This window comes from Cricetulus griseus, assembly GCF_003668045.3.
Source record: "Cricetulus griseus strain 17A/GY chromosome 1 unlocalized genomic scaffold, alternate assembly CriGri-PICRH-1.0 chr1_0, whole genome shotgun sequence".
Taxonomy (NCBI): Eukaryota; Metazoa; Chordata; class Mammalia; order Rodentia; family Cricetidae; genus Cricetulus; species Cricetulus griseus.
Window position 1 is genome coordinate 203,717,948 of NW_023276806.1, and position 16,437 is coordinate 203,734,384.

At 37.4% G+C, this 16,437-nt stretch overlaps 1 protein-coding gene across 17 annotated transcripts in view; it reads left to right on the forward strand.

Annotated features, from left to right (window-relative positions):
• The window catches only part of Cadps2 (calcium dependent secretion activator 2), a 514,674-nt gene that overhangs the window by 200,620 nt on the left and 297,617 nt on the right, over window positions 1-16,437 (forward strand). The gene's annotated exons all lie outside the window — the stretch shown is intronic.

Sequence of the window (16,437 nt, forward strand, 5' to 3'; positions counted from 1 at the left end):
TTCCTTACCTTGCATCACCAATTTGTGAATAATTTTAGATTAACAAATTAATAGTTCATTAATAATAAATTAGTATGTCCCTTAACCCTACAAACAATTTGTGCACTCGCTGTTTTCAGTGTGCCATTAAGCCAGCTGGTGGTTTGATAGTGGAGGATGACTGTAAATCACAATGTTATATATTAACAAATATGTACAACTAAGACATTGCACGCCATAGTGGCCACAGCGGTTCTTCTGTGCAGTTAATGTTGATGAACATCAATAAGTAATACAATTGAGATTCAATCGTGCTATAGGTATTTAGTGAGAATTTATTTATCAAAAGTCTAAGTTAAGGAAAACAAGCTGAACAAGCTGCTTTCCGTGTTCCAAATACAGTGTAGTGGCAGAACCTCCGAAATAATCATCTACAAGTTCCAATGTACTGCTTATGTAGGCCTATAAGGTATAACCCTGCATATTGCAGGGTTATGGTTATTAACACAAAATCCCTTGTCTTTATAAGACTGTTCTTTGAGATTTGAACCTTATAATTCCTGTCTTCTCTGACTTGCAGCATACAATACTTCTATTTCAAATCACTGATGTAACAGTGGATTTATATTTACATTCAGCTCTGTCAGAATTTGCCTCGGGTAGACATGTCTATTAGTACCTGTTCTGTCTTCTTGGAGAACTTCATCCTTTATCATCATGTTCTTTGTTGTTTCTCAAAAGCCTACTTTGTCTTAAACTAGCTGCCGCTTTCCTATGATTAGAGTTAGCATGGTGGATATGTTTTGCTTGTGTTGACTTTTCACATTATTATAAAATTCTTTATTTTTAAAGATACAATTGGGTCTTGAATGTTTATTTGTTTTGTTTTGTTTTATTTACACCCACTCACATAGTTTTGTCTTGCAGTGCCTGTGTTTAAATGACTCATAATTAAAGTGATTACTGCAGTTGACTTAAATAATATAATCCTTTGCCTTTTCCTCCATTTTCCTTTGCCCCTATCTCATTTTCTCTCTTCTGTAATTTTTAACACTTTTTGTGATTTCGTTTTATATCTTCTATTGAGATAGCATACATATTCAGTTTTTTTAAGTATATTTACTAGGTGTCCTAAATTATGCTTTGTAGATCTTAATATAGCCTAAATCCTCCAGCCTGTGACACTGGAGGACTTTCAGTACAGTTCTGTTTCCCCATAACTCAGGGTTCCCATGTCTTTCCTCCCTTCTCAGGTTGTATTGATATAATCATCTTGACTGTAGTCATTCAATATGTTGTGACAATTATTGTTTTAAACCGTTAACTTTTCTGTTATGAATGAGACATTCTTCATTACTGTCACAATGCTTTTTTTAACACTGGCATATTCTGTTGAGTTTTAAACTTTTCCCTTTGAAACTAGCAGCATATTAATAGTTGTAATTAAATCTCCTTGTTTGACAGTCGTTTCTGGCTCAGATGTTTGCTTTGTCCCTTCACAGTCTTTTACATGCATCTCAGATTATTCTAGAAAGCAGGTATGCTATGTCAGGTGATAGCTTCTAAGATAATAAGACTTTCTTGTGAGAACTGTGCTAATCTCACCATGGATTGGGTTGAGCCTGTTTCCTGGGGCCATACATACTAGAAGCTTCAAAATCCTCCCAGTATGCTTGTGTCTCTGTTTTTTTTTTCTTTTTTATTGACTAATCATATTTGATGATTTCATACTTGTTTATAATGTATTATGTTTTCTCTCTTCCCCACACATTCTCACTTCCCTTCCATCTCTAGCAACTCCCTCGATCTCTACTAGCCCCTTTCCCAGATTCATGACTTCTGGGTTTGTTTATGACACACTTAGTTTAACCAGGGCCATGATGTGGCAATTAGATTGGAACTGACTTCTTCTATAATGTACATACATTTATCTATAACCTTTTTGCAAATCTATTTCTCTTAATTTCTGCATCCTATTCATGCTCCTTACTTTGCATCACTAATTTTATTGGGAATAATTTTAGATGAATAAATTAAGAACTGATTAATAATAAAGTAGTATGTCACCTAGCACTGCAAACAATTTCATGCACTTAGGGCAATTGTTTTCACTGTGTCATTATGACTGTGGGGATCATCAGTGGGTATAACTGAAGGCAATGATTTGCTCTCTCCGCGAGTCTGTCAGCAGGAAATAGTTGAGCAGTGAAGAGTAGGGTGCCATAACTTCTCCACCCATGCTTGTTTCTGTCCCTGTGTTCCTGGATTCTGAGCTTCCTAAGCACTCTGCAGAGAGGCTGTATCTCACATCTGTTTTGGCTGTTGTCTGTTGCTGTGTTGGAGATGTAGCTATAGCAATGTGCTGGAAAGGGGAAGGGGTGCTTTTAGTCTAATTAAATCTTTTGGGGGACCTATGTCTGTGTGATAGAACCTTTGTGTTTCTGTTTTTTGTCCAGGGGACTCATTCCTTCCTACCTCAGAATCCCTTATTTCTTTCTGTACTGCAGATATCCCGGTGTATTTTCCTAAACTCTGTTATTCTGATTACTGAGCTTTTGTGGTTTGGCTTTTCTTTCTCCATTAGATGAGACAGGAAAGCCACAGATGTGATGGTATTGTTTTACTGAAGCTGGAAGAAGTGTTCAACATTTCCCAGTGGCAAAATCTTTCCCTCAGTTGGGAAAAGGATCTGATAAATTTGGGAAAAGCCTTCCATTCTCCCTTCCATGGCTACTTGGGACACTCTCTTGGATGTTTGTTACTAGAAGGAAAGTCAGTGAGACAAGGAGTGTCCTTAGTCTCTGTATTTAGCTTAGCATCAAAAGTACTATGTAAGCAAGCATTCTACGAGGATGTCATCTGGCGCCTGCTCATTCAGATAGTATACCTTTTGAATTTGTGTTTTTCTCATTTTGATTAATGGGTTCCCCAGGTTTGGGGTCTATAAGAAATATCTTTGTCTCTGGGGCATGAGATGGCTTTTTGGAGCCCATTCCCTTAGTCAGCCTTGATGTAGCTGGGAGGGGCTTGGTCCTGCCTCAACTTGATGTCCCAAGCTTTACTGACTCCCTATGGGGAATGGATTAGGGGGTGGGATGTGGAGGAGGTGCGGCTGGAGGAGGGAGGGAGGGGAACTGTGGTTGTTATGTAAAATGAATAAAAAATTTAAAATAAAAATTGACTTTTTCTATCTGTTCAGCTTTTGCGTTTAAGAAAAGGAGTGATGATGGTTCAAGCTCCTTGTGTTTGAACTGAAAATAGAATTCTTTTGAGTTCTTGACTGAAGAAAGGTTTAGAGATTGGTCCTTAAAAAGAAGTAAAAAGGCAGGGCCAAAATAGTTCAGTTGAGAGAGTGTTAAACTGAAAAATTAGTAAAAAAAAAAAAAAAAATCACAAAACCAACTCTCTTGGGGGTTGGTCCTGAGGAATTACAGTAGTTTTGCAGAAATTATGAAATAAATTAAGAAAACAAACTAGATTCTCTTTTCTGCAAGTGAAGTACATGCACACATGCCACCCCTCCTCTCCCTCTCCTCCCTCTCCCTCTCCCTCTCCCTCTCCCTCTCCCTCTCCTCCCTCCTCCCCCTCTCTCTCTCCTCTCTCTCTCTCTCTCTCTCTCTCTCTCCTCTTTGTGTGTGTGTGTGTGTGTGTGTGTGTGTGTGTGTGTGTGTGTGTATGTACATGTTGGGTTTTACTTTTTGTTATTGTTGTTGTCTTCCAACAAAATTTGTAAAGGAAAGAAAGGCAGAAGTCACAGAAAACACTTTGTGTTTTATTAGAAAGAAATATTCTGGAAGAGAAATAGCAAATCTGGTTTTGAAAAGCACAGAGGGGGCCTCATCTAAACAAGCTGCTGGAGCCTGTCTGCAAGCTTCCTGACACACAGGAAAGGGTTACAACTCCTCATGGCACAGTCTTCCTTGTGTTCACTCTTGCATAGTCTCTTGGTTTTGCTGGCAGTGGTCCAATAGAAAATAATAAAAACATATTATATATGTTATGGTCAGAGATTCAGATTAGAGAGCTGTTCAGGGACACGTGGAGGACCCAAGCAGCCGGTGGATTTTGGTGGCCTGGAAAATGGAGACAAAAGGCCTGGAATGAGAAGAGACTTTTGCCATGGCTGCCCCTGGCACCTGCTAGAAGTCACCTAGTCAGATCCCTTGTCCTAAAGCTGCATAGTAACACCTGTCTTAAAACAATAGAAAGCTAATGTTTAAAAAGCACAGCCATTAACATAACTTCTGCTCAGAACCAGTAACTTAATAATTAGCAGCATTAAGGCATTAAAGAAGTTCCTAAAACTCCAAGTTAAGAGATATAGCATGCCATGCTAAAGCTATGAAGTCTGGGATGGTTGAAAGAAAAACAGCTACTTAGATGTTATTTTTTAAAATACATGTATAATATATACAAAATAGTAAAAGTGCTGTAAGTTAGGACAAAGAATAAGCTTTCAGCCGAAATTCTAATTTCAGAAGACTATTCAAAATGCAGTGACAGGGATAATACTAGATATTAAAGATAGGCACCTTATAGTCTAAATTACTAAACAATTTTAGTTTTCAAAAAAAATGGCACTAGGTTCCATCAGTCAGCTGATTTTCTTTAACCAGAAATTAAATGTGCTCATTAAATATTATTTTAAAATATGACATAAGGTGAATACAGCATGTTCAAATTAATTGGTAAGCTCATTTTCTATAATCATGCATGGATTATAGATAATATGCTCCATGAATTGTGTGAAATGAGAGCAATACAGTGACTGATAAGATCTAGACATTCAGTAGCCTTGATTTTTAAATGCATGACTTTGTAAATGGCCAGAGCCTGGAGAGTACATGCTTAGTACCCTCTATACTCATGGCAATGCTTAGCCTTCTGCTGCTATATTTAGATTTTAAGAGGATTAAGTAACTCAATTTTTACAGCTATCTAGATCCTAATCTTCTCTGCCAAAAGCAACCCTCATCAATTTTTTATAATCTCATTGCATTAACTGAATAAAACGACTTACCTAGATTTACTCAAAAGTCAAAGCAAAGTTAATTGAGATCTTGATCTCTAACTATCCCGCACCTAAATTCCCTGTAGTCTGAGAACTTGAAGGGGAATTAAGAATATTGTAGACCTGCCTGAATGCCCTCCCCTGCCCCGCCCTGTGGTAACCAGAAATACTTGTGAATTGTTAAAACTTAGTGATTATGGTTCCATTTCTCTAAAAGCTTTCAAACCCTTTGAACATTAGGTTTGGAGAATTTGGATTTGGATTTTAGATTTAGGCTGTGTATGTAAAACTTCACATACTTAAATAAGTAATGGCTGTGTTTCTTGACTCTTCCCTTATGGAAGGGACTTGCCTCATTGAAGCCTAGAAACCATGAGACATTAAATGTTCTGAACACTTGAAGAAGAAAAATGTTCCCAAGACTGGGACTGGTTTCACTACCACCATCTTCTTTTTCACTTATCCAGCATTGTATGCTAGAAACTAGTTGTGTTTCCAGTGGAAATAAGTGCACATTTTATGTAGAGTTACATTTGATAACGTTCAAAATAAAGAAAATGAAGAAACTATAATTGTTAGGGATATTTTTGTGTATCTATAATTTGAAATGTCAAAAATACTTAAAACGTTCAAGTATGATTAAGACCTTGAGAGTAAATAAATTTCATTATTTCCAATTTTTGAGATATTAAAATTGATGGTTGAAATACCTATAAATACTTGTAAATGTGTTTACTTCTTTTCTACAGAATTTCCTTGTGCTGTAAATTAGATGAGTTTGACTTAAGTAAATTTGAAATACTAAAATTGATGATTGAAATAAGTATAAATACTTATAAATATGGTTACTACTTTCCCATGAAATTGCCTGGTACTATAAATTAGATGAGGTTGATTTAAGTGAATTTGAGTCTCTGGTTAGTAATATTCAGTAAATTTTCCTTCTAAAAATTAGATTGTTTTAGCATTGTAAATATATAAAATTATACATTTTATTGATGGGCTTTACTTCACTATACATTTTATTTCTTCATTTGGGCTTATGTGTGGCCACTCAAAGATTGTTGCTGCCAGGTGTGGTGGTATACTCTTCTAACATCTACACCACAGAGCCTAGATATGATCTTGAGTTGGGGGGCTGCCTTGTCTGAATAGCAAGACTTGGTCCTTGTTTCGTTGTGGTGGTTTTGCTTTGTGTTTGTTTGCTTGCTTGCTTTGTCTTTTTGGCTAGGTTTGGTGGCTCACACCTACAGTCCCAGCTAAAGCAGGGTGGCCAATCTACCAAGTGATAATAATGTCATAAAAATATAAAGTAGATGACATTCCTTAATAATATTTCTCCTAAAATGTGTTAAATGTGCTTTTCATCTTAAAATTTTCAGCTCCTCTTGCCTCTGCTTTTGCTTTTCTTCTTTGCTTAAGTCTAGCCTATTGATGTTAGAAAATGTTTTCAACTTTTCCACTTTTAAAACGGAGAACACTTTAACAAACTGATGATAAGTTTTCATAATAATACCAGGAGAGATATAGTTTTGCTAATACACATGTTGCTTTTCTCAACTGCTGATGAGTGCACTGTTTCAACTATAGTTTGGAATGATGTCTTCTTCCTTCATGATTGACTGCTAATGAAAAATAGTCGATCGAAGTTGCCACTGTAGTTCTGCAATATGATTTGAGGTATTGTATGGTGGTACCTTCAGTTGTGTTTTTATGTGGTTCTATATGATTGTCTTTCCTAGATGTATGAAATATGACACCAGAATTTTGATGGGTATCATATTAACTCTCTATATAAATTTTAGTAGTACAACCACTTTCATGATATTAATTCTGCCAATCCAAGAGCAAAGATCTTTCCATCATCTAGTGTCTTTTTAAAGATTTCTTACCACAGAGTTCTTTCAGTTTTTGATTAGACTTAGTATTAGGTACTTCTTGAGCTATTAAAGTGGTATATTTTTAATAATGTCTTCTCTGAGAGTATGTGTTTTGGTATATATGAAGGCTACTGGGATTTCTTAAATTATTTTATGTATGTTAGTATATACATATGTCCTAAAACTAGCATTACAGGTATTTTTAGCCACCATGTGTTTGCTTGGAACCAAACCCTGGTTCTCTCCAAGAGTAGCAAGTGCTTTTAACCGCTGAGCCATCTCAGCAGCCCCTAGGCTGCTATTATTTTTTAATGGAGATTTTTTATCTTGCAAAATTAAAATGATATATTTGTCTGATACATGACCCAGATTTGGTTATTTCCCTCAAGACATTTTCATGTAATCAGAAGACATATATATTAGTCCTGTTCATCAGTACACTTCTGAGGGTATGTGCCTGTGACCTGACGTGAACACATTAATAACAGTGTCTTAACTTGGTGTTGGATAGCATTCAGGATTTCCTTAGGTTTCATCAAATGTACAAGCACAGTAGGAAAATAAAAAAGCTGTGAGAACTACTTGATGCTAGGTACCCTCAGACCTTTAGTTCCAGCTCTTTGTGCAAACGTGTTCAGTGTCTGCTGTTCCCCGGTGCCTTGGTGATGCTGATATAGATGGAATACTGAGGAACTTGCCCCAAAGTCCCATCGTAGGACTTTGCCCTGTGGCTGTGTCCAACTATCAGGGAATAAGGGAAGTGTGTCTAAGAAGGAGAGGCGATATGACAATGTGAAAACTTCAGGGTCTATATTGGATTCTTATTCAGTTTAACAGGATTTTTAAAGATTGTTTTAAAGCTCGTGTTTATGTGTATGTGTGTATGTCTGTGTAAGTATATGCCACCTGTTTACGGGTACCTATAAGGTTCAGAAGAGAGTGAAACTTCCTGAAATTAGAGTTATAGATGGCTGTGAACCTCTCAACTTGGTGCTGGGAAGCAAAACAGAAGAATAGTTGGGGCCCTGAATTCCTGAGTCACCTCTCTAGAAAATGCTTTTATAATATGGCAATTCCTGTGTTTTAGAAGATGGACACGAACTTAACTCCTGAAAAAAAATTGAGAAATGCACAAGGGACTTGATGGTTCCTGTTATGATTTGACTGTTAAGTACCCCCCTACAGGCTCATGCATCGGGTCCTTGGTACCCAGCTAGTCAAGCTATTTAGGAAGGTTCCAGGAACTCCAGCACCTCACTGGAGGAATTAGGTCACAGGGGCATATCCCTGAGAGATGTATCTCTTCTTAGAAACCTCTGCCTCCCACTGATTCCCATCTACCACGAGGGGAAGAATCTCTCCTCCTACACGTAGCTCCTCTTGTTATGATACTCTGCCCAAACATCTTAGTTCAGGCAGTCAACCACTGGAGAGACTCTATAACCATGAAGCAAATAAATTCTGCTTCTGAATTATTTTCTCTCAGGTATTTGCTCAGGGTGATGAAAGTCTAACTATGTACAGATTGGAATATGTTAGAAGGCATGTTATATGAATTTCTAGAAAAAGAAGAGCAGGGCTTAAAGAGTCAATTTGATGAAAGAGCTTAAAATGTGCCTTGTGATAGGCAACACTGATAAGGAATGACAGCAGTAACAGGAACCAGTGTGATTCTGAAAAGTTCCTTGGGGTTTGGTTTACAGAAAGATTGTCCTTCTTCCCAACTCACCTGTAACAGTGGGTCTTGTCTTCTGTTAAATAAAAAAAAAAAAATGACAAAGGACTGGAACTCCATATTAATCTTTAAGTCATCTGTCCATGTTCCAATTTCCTCTTGTTTTAGTTGTGGGTATATTAAAATTCCATGGTAGAAATACTTCATAGATAACAACATAAAGAGTTGAATTCTTTAGTTTGGCTAATTATTTTGAAGGATTCAACCCATGTGCTTGAGTATAACATCATAGTGACCAGATGCAGCGTATGGTTAAGTAGAATGGTTTACTTCCTAGAAGCAGAGAGAATGGTCAGGGTCCACACACCAGATACTCCAAAGGGTCTGCCTTCAAGATCCCACTTCCTCCAGCTGAGACCTGCCATGTAATTTGTCTGGTCTCCTCCTCTGGTTAAAATAATATTCTACAACATAATGCTATACTTCATGGTTCCCAATCTTTTATGCATTCCATTTTTAGACGTACTGTATGTTTTTAAATCTACAACAATACCTTTCTTCCCTCATTCTCAGCCCCCCCTTTTTTGAACTCTCAGAAATCTTAGAAATTAGAAGTCATCTATCCATAACCACACCACAGTCTAAATGTTACAAGATGGTAAAATTTCCTCCACCACATAATTCATTTGTCACCTTTAATCTCAGCTTCCCACAAAGTTGCATGACAGAGACAAATGAGGATAGGGTCTTTGCCAGAATATAGCACAAGTGGCTTTTGGTCCAGTCTCCAAGAGAGCCCTTATTCCTACAAAACATTCATGGTTGTTTCTGTTCCCGTGAGCTCTCTGAGCTCCCACCAGAATCACCTGTACAGCTCTCCTGACAGCATTTTTGAGCTGCTCTAGCCGAGGTCTCTGATTCTTCCAAATTCCTCCTACAACTCATGGCAAAAGACCACACTTCTGGTATAACAAGTTTTCTGTAGTGATTGCCTGAACATCACAACAAAATCGAAATGCAAAATTCCTGGCAGAAACAACCCAAAGAGAAGAATTAGTCAGAATCTTGGTTTCAGAGAGTTCTGCCCATGGTCACCTAGCCCTCTGTAATATGACAGAACATTATGGTGGCAAAATGGCTGGTTCAGGAAAGTTGCTTGTTTCATGGCAGCTTGGAAGTAGAGAGAATGAAAAGGGCCCTGGACAAGACACCCTCGAGGGTTCTTATGACTTCCAGCCAAGTCCCACCTCCAGAAGATTGTGTACCCTCCCAAAGCAGTGTCAGCATCTGGGGCCAAGTGTTTATAACATGAGGCTGTGGGTGACATTGCATCTTGAAACCAAAACAGATATCCTGTGTTTACTTCTCTGTTGCCCAGAAAACTCTTGACCTGCTGGGCCTCACTGGAATCTATCCATACATGCTTCTGTTTCTAGGCTCTGGAATCTATTTCAGGATTCCTCTCCATTCCTACATATCTGCCTGGATGAAAACACTGAATCACCAACTTTCCTAGGAAGGAACAAAATGTAAATGTAAATTCTGCAGACGTGGGGATTGTTTATGCTTGTCTGTTATGTAAAGCAACTAATGGTCTCTGACTGTTGTTCCAACACAGCACTTCCTCTGCTCAAGCATTATCCTGGCCTTCCATTGTGTGATAATCATTGTCCGGAAGCAGAGCTTCTCAGGGGAGTTCTGGAATCAGTGTTATTACATATACTAAAATCCAAATATTATCTGCCTATATAAAGATAATACATGAAATTGGATATGCAAATTTATAACTGTAATTAGATATAAGATTTGGGAATAGAGATTTGGCAGTCATTAGGAGAACATTAATATTTTAAGCCATATCTTAAATCTTCTTGCTTTAAACAAGAAAATAATTAAACTCTTTCTTTTGTCTTAATCACCTTAGATAGTACAGAACAGTCTAGTTAATACCTTAGTAAGATCTTATTATATAATGAACAGCTGTGATCAATTCCTAAAACTTAGTACAAAGTAATTGAATGACTCCTTTTGTTGTTAAACACTTAAAACAACACCATTTCCTAGGTTAATATGATGTTATAACTCTAAGCTGAGCAACTTCAGGTGAAGGAAGACTTAATATTTCCACCTATGAACCATTTGAGATTTTTTACTGACTGTACAGTTGTGAAAGTATGGTTCCAGAGCCCCCTTCACATATCAGAATATGTGAATGTTCCTGCGATTTCTTAAATAAAGTGGTATGGAGTTTGTATAAAACTTCTTGTACAGTCCTCCATCCATAGAACATCTAGATTTTGTAATGCCTAACTGTGTAACTGCCACACAAATAGTTGTCCTGCTTCGCTCCCTTAGATTTCAGTTTTATTTTGTATTATCCTCATCACTTGAGTATCCCATCTCTCTATTCTTCAGTTCCAAAGGAAATCCCACTTCCTATACAAAGGCCTCTTTGCTCCATCCTCTATGTCTTCTTGCTAAATGTTTCGAGAGGAACAAAAATAAGAAGAATTGCAATTTTATATCATAACCCCTAAACATGTCCTTTTTTTACTATTCATCTCTCTGTGTATAAAATAGCTCCTTTACTGTGTTTTAACAACCTGAACATAGGATAAATATTATTTTTCCCATTCACTGTACAGAAATATATAGTGTGTTTCCTGTTGTGTGCATTTATTCATATATAATGAAAAACAAAGAACAGAAGGTATACGTTACACAAAACGAAGGTGTGGAACAGTTGTGCTAAAACCCAGAGCTAAACAGTGAGATCAGTACCCTGATCAGTACCCTTTATCAGTTGTGTGACTGTAGGAATGTGGCTTAAACCAACCTGTGATTCAGAATTTTCATTACTAAAGGGGGACAATAATAAGACCTATTGCATAGGGATGTTCTAATGCTAACCAAGATAAATGTGTAACAGTTACTGATATCAAATAACTGGTGGTTATATACAGTTTTTATTAGTTATGATGAAGTTACAGTTCCTATCTGGAAAACCGAGTTTACATGCATTATTTTATCTAGTGGTAAACTTCCAACCCTAAGATAGTTAATTAAATATGGATTTAACCATTTCACCAAGTAAATATTATTAACAAATTGTTGCTTGAAAATATTAGCTAATTAATTCTGTGCAGAAGATTAATTTTTGAAGATTTATTAATGTTTATTTTTCATGTATGTGTGAGGGCATGCATACCTGGTACATATGGAGGCCAGAAGGCAATGGATCTCCTGGAACTGGAGCTACAGGCAATTGTGAGCATCTTGATGTGGGTGCAGGGAACTGAACTCAGATTGTCATGAAGACCAGCAAGTATGTTTAACCACTGAGCCTGCTATCCAGTCCTAGAAGATGAAATATTAGTACAGATCCTAAAGAAAAATTTTGCAATATATATATATATATATATATATATATATATATATATAATATATTACAAAATTGTTTTTCACATTTTCAGGGTATGTGTACATGCATATGTATACATCAGTTCATCGATTCATATGTACCTATAGAATGGTGTGTACATCTTCCAGGGTACAGAAATCCCATGGCGTTAACATTTGAGGTTAAATTTCTTATATCCTTGCCTTTGAACATTTTGATCCATTATTTAATATAGTTTAATTCAGTTCACATAGGGTAATTTTATATCTAATTAACTCATTCATCTTTTCCCTGTTTTACGTATTCAAAGGAAAGTGTGATTTGGGAAATGAATTTTTAAGACTCTTAGAACTGTGGCAGAACTTCTATTTCTGAGTCAGATTTTTATGCATAATTTAAGCGGTAGATATAAGGAAGTTCTTTTAAAGGTTTGTATCTAACAGACGGAATGTTATCTGACTCTTTCATAGATAACATCATACAGGGAACACATTGCTCTCAAGAGTCAGGGAATAACTTCATTTCCTTATGTTCTTTTGTTGTATGAAATTACAAAATAGCTATCTTGTAGCTGTTAGCTAATTTTTAATGATCAAAAGACAAGGAGCAGATTTTTAGTTTTGTTCTAATAGGGTTGCTTCACAGGAAATAAATCAATGTGAAGAAGAAATTAGGATTCAAGAAACTTCCTAGTACATGTGGAATTATTCTTTGTATTTGCATTAAAATTGAGTTGTCTGAATCAGATGGATGTGTTTCATTCCTGTCAGTAGGCTTAGGTAAAGTGGAAGAAAGCAAATGCTCTGCTTTTGGAGGAAGAGACCGTAAGTCCCTGAGAAGTTTAAGAGGTTGTGAAAAGTAGATCCTTGGATAGTGTGTTTGCGTTGCTAAATATTTGGTTTAGAAACTTTTCTCAGATGTTTGGAGATTGATCTGGAAAACTAAAGTAAAGTTGGGGAGAAGAGCAGTCCCTCTAGGAAAGTGAGCACAGCACGCATAATTTGGAAAATGTGTGAATGTACATGATTGATTTAAAATATGGAACAATTTTTGTAGCTAATGCAACTGTATAATAGGTTAGGTTGGTAATAGTGGTTGGTACAAAGCATTTAAGGGTCTAAATGCTAGGCGAAGGTGTTAGGGCATTATTCTCACTTCTTTACTTTTTATTTTCATCCATTTACTTCCTCTCTTAACCCCCGTGGTTTTCCCTTCTACTTCTGAGATTGCAGTATGATCAGCATTAGTAAGACTCATATTCCACTCTGGAGAGCCATTGAGGAGTTGGTGCTAAAGATCACTTTAGTTTTTAATGTGAATTCATGTTAAGGTGCCTATAAGAACTACTAGAGCTGGAACTTGAGAAATGGAGAAGTTACCTATGACACCTCACTAAAAAATGACTGAAACAGACTGTCTGAACTATTGCACAACAGCCAACAACCAAGATGGAAATACATAGGCTGAGACAATGGGGGACTGGTACACACAGCAGTGTGATTAACTAAAGTCATCTAGGTAGAGAAATGTTCTATTTCCATAATTTGTGATTTGAGTAATGGCAGAGAAATAACAGATGATGTAAAAATAATTTGACAATAATAAATCTTTCGATCACTATTTTGAGTCCATGTTAGAGAAATCATTTGTATAATGGACATCATCAAGTAAGCAATGAGTGTTATAAAACTATATGATAAACCACAAAACACTGGGTAAACTGATTTTACAGAAGCATTTTGTTTGCATCACTTATTTCTTATAAATATATGTAAACTGATGGATAGATAGTTTATGCAGTGTACCATTATGATTTAACCTCAAGGGAAATATCAAGCTATATACAGTGTAAATCATAGTCAATTTATATTTTTCATACTGGTAAGAAAATTAACAAGATATAATTAATTGCAAAAAACATGCCATAATTGGAGTGGAAATTCAGAGAAAAATGTAATTGATTTTTTTTTCCAGTGGGAGGAAGGGGGACACACTTAGATAGCCTCAGCATATACAAAGATGTCACTATTGAGAAGCAGAACTGTTAATCTTTCCTTTGTGCTCAACAAGATTAATGTAAGGACAGCCAGCCTGGTTGGCAACAGCGGTTTAGTCACAGAAGACTTTCATTATGAACAATGCCATGAGGGACATTTTTAGAGCAACCCATTAATATATGATTACATTGAATAAATTCAAGAATTTGTTGGTAGTTTTTAGAGCATTAAAGGGCAATATCACAGGCTATGTAAAGAATCTGTAGGGTGAAACTTGGTAACATTCTCTTCATAGTGAGTGCAGTGGTTTTCTTAGGCTGAAGAGGTGATTCACTGTTTAACAGTGCTTGCTGCTCTTGCAGAGAACCTGAGTTCAGTTCTCAGCTCCCACCTACATCGAGTGGCTCTCAGCTGCCTGTAACTCCAGCTCCAGAGGATCCAGTGTCCTCTGTGTGCACAAGCATTCACATACGCACATGGCCACACAAAGACACACATGCACACAATTAAAACTAAATCTAAAAAGTATTTTCTTCTAAGCTCTCCCTGGGAAGGGGAAACAGAAGAGATTTTTTGTGTGTGGACTGGGGTGGGCAAGGATGGGAACATGGGAGTGGGGTGGGGGAGAATACTGGTACAGACAACTGGAAAGGAGATCATTTTAGGGTGAAATAGAAATCTGTTGCAAGGGAAACTCCAAGATATCTAGAAGGATGACCCCAGCTAAGACTCCTAGCAATGGGGAATATGTAGGCTGAACTGGACATCTGTGATGAGGCAAGACTTCCATTGGAGGAATTGGGACACCAACCCAGCAACATAACCTTCAACCTACAGACAGTCCTGCCTATGGGATGTGCTGGGGTAAGCGTGTCACAGATTGTGGGAGTGGCCAACCAATGACTGATCCAGCCAGGGGACCATGCCACAAGAGTGAGCCCACCCCTGACACTGCCTAGAGTGCCAGGACCCAGAAGCTGGATGGCCCAGAAACCTGGGATAGAAACAAACGTAACTGGAGAAAAAAAAATGTCAATGTAATGATGCTATACTCATAGACTGGTGCCTAGCCTATTTGTCATCAGAGCCATTGTGGAAACAGATACAAGACTCACAGCCAAACATTAGGTTGAGCTTGGGGAATCCTGCTGAAGACAGGGAGGATTATATGAGCCAGAGGGATAAAGGACATGACAAGAAAACCCACAGAATCAACTAACCTCTACTCATAGGAGCGCACACAGAGACTGAACCAACGATCAGCGAGCCTACATGAAACCAACCTTGTCCCCCTTCATATATGTGACAGTTGTGTAGCTTGGTCTTGTGGGACTCCTAACAATGGGAGCAAGGGCTGCCTCTGATACTTGTTGGCTTTTGCTATCCTACTCCTCATACTGAGTTGTCTTGCTCAGCCTTAATACAAGAGAAGATGAATAGTCTTACTGCAACTTGATATGCCATGGATATATATATATATATATATATATATATATATATATATATATATACACACACACACACACACACACACACACACACACACACACACCACACACACACACACACACACACACACACACGGGAAGCCTGCCCTTTCCAAATTGAAATGGAGGAGGGGTGGATGGAGTGCAGGGGGAGGTGGGGGAGGGGCTGGGAGGAGAAGAGGGAGGTCAGGATGTAAAATAAATATTTTTAAAATTTTTTCTTTAAGATAATGTTCTACGTGCGCAAGCCTACCCAGTATTTCTCAAAAAGTATTTTTGTTCACTGGGGCTTTTCTCCACAGAATAAGAGAAAATTTGAGTAATGACAGTTTGGGGTTTGAGATCAGCATGCCAGAGTTCTCCATTTTTAGTATTTCCCCATTCATAATTATTTCTGATACCAGTAACAAAATAACTTTTTCATTGCAGAATTTCTCCAATACTTGTCATCTTTCTTATAGTAATTGCATTGTAGGTAAGCTATCAAACCCAGGCAGTTCTGTGAAGGAAAATATAATTTCTCTACAAAGTCCTGCTCACAACTTTAAATGGGGTCACAATTCCTAAAGGGTCAGGATAAGAGTTCTCAGCCAGAAAAATCTGAATGGGGAAATAGTATTCCCATAGCAATGAAGGTGAGGGAAATCAAAGTACATTTCTTGACCACATGTGTCAAGCTAGTGACATACTTTGAAACTTGAAGTCAAAATGTCTGTGATATAAACTAGAGGGATGAGAGGGGCTTTTGTATATTTGTCATGGTCAGGGTTGTGACACTCTTTCTTTAAAAGCCCTGTACCCAGTGCTGTGGAAGACATCTGTTCAGTAAGTAATCTTTTGTCACATAAAATATTGAAATCAAGAATTTAGAGGAGATGAAATTACAATGGGGGTACACTGCTAAAACTGAGATTTCCCTGTGGCCCTCTACTGCAAGCCTTGGAGTCCATATCTCTGTATGCCCAGCAGTAGGGTCTGCTGTGTCAACAGTTTCTTAAAAAGCCCACT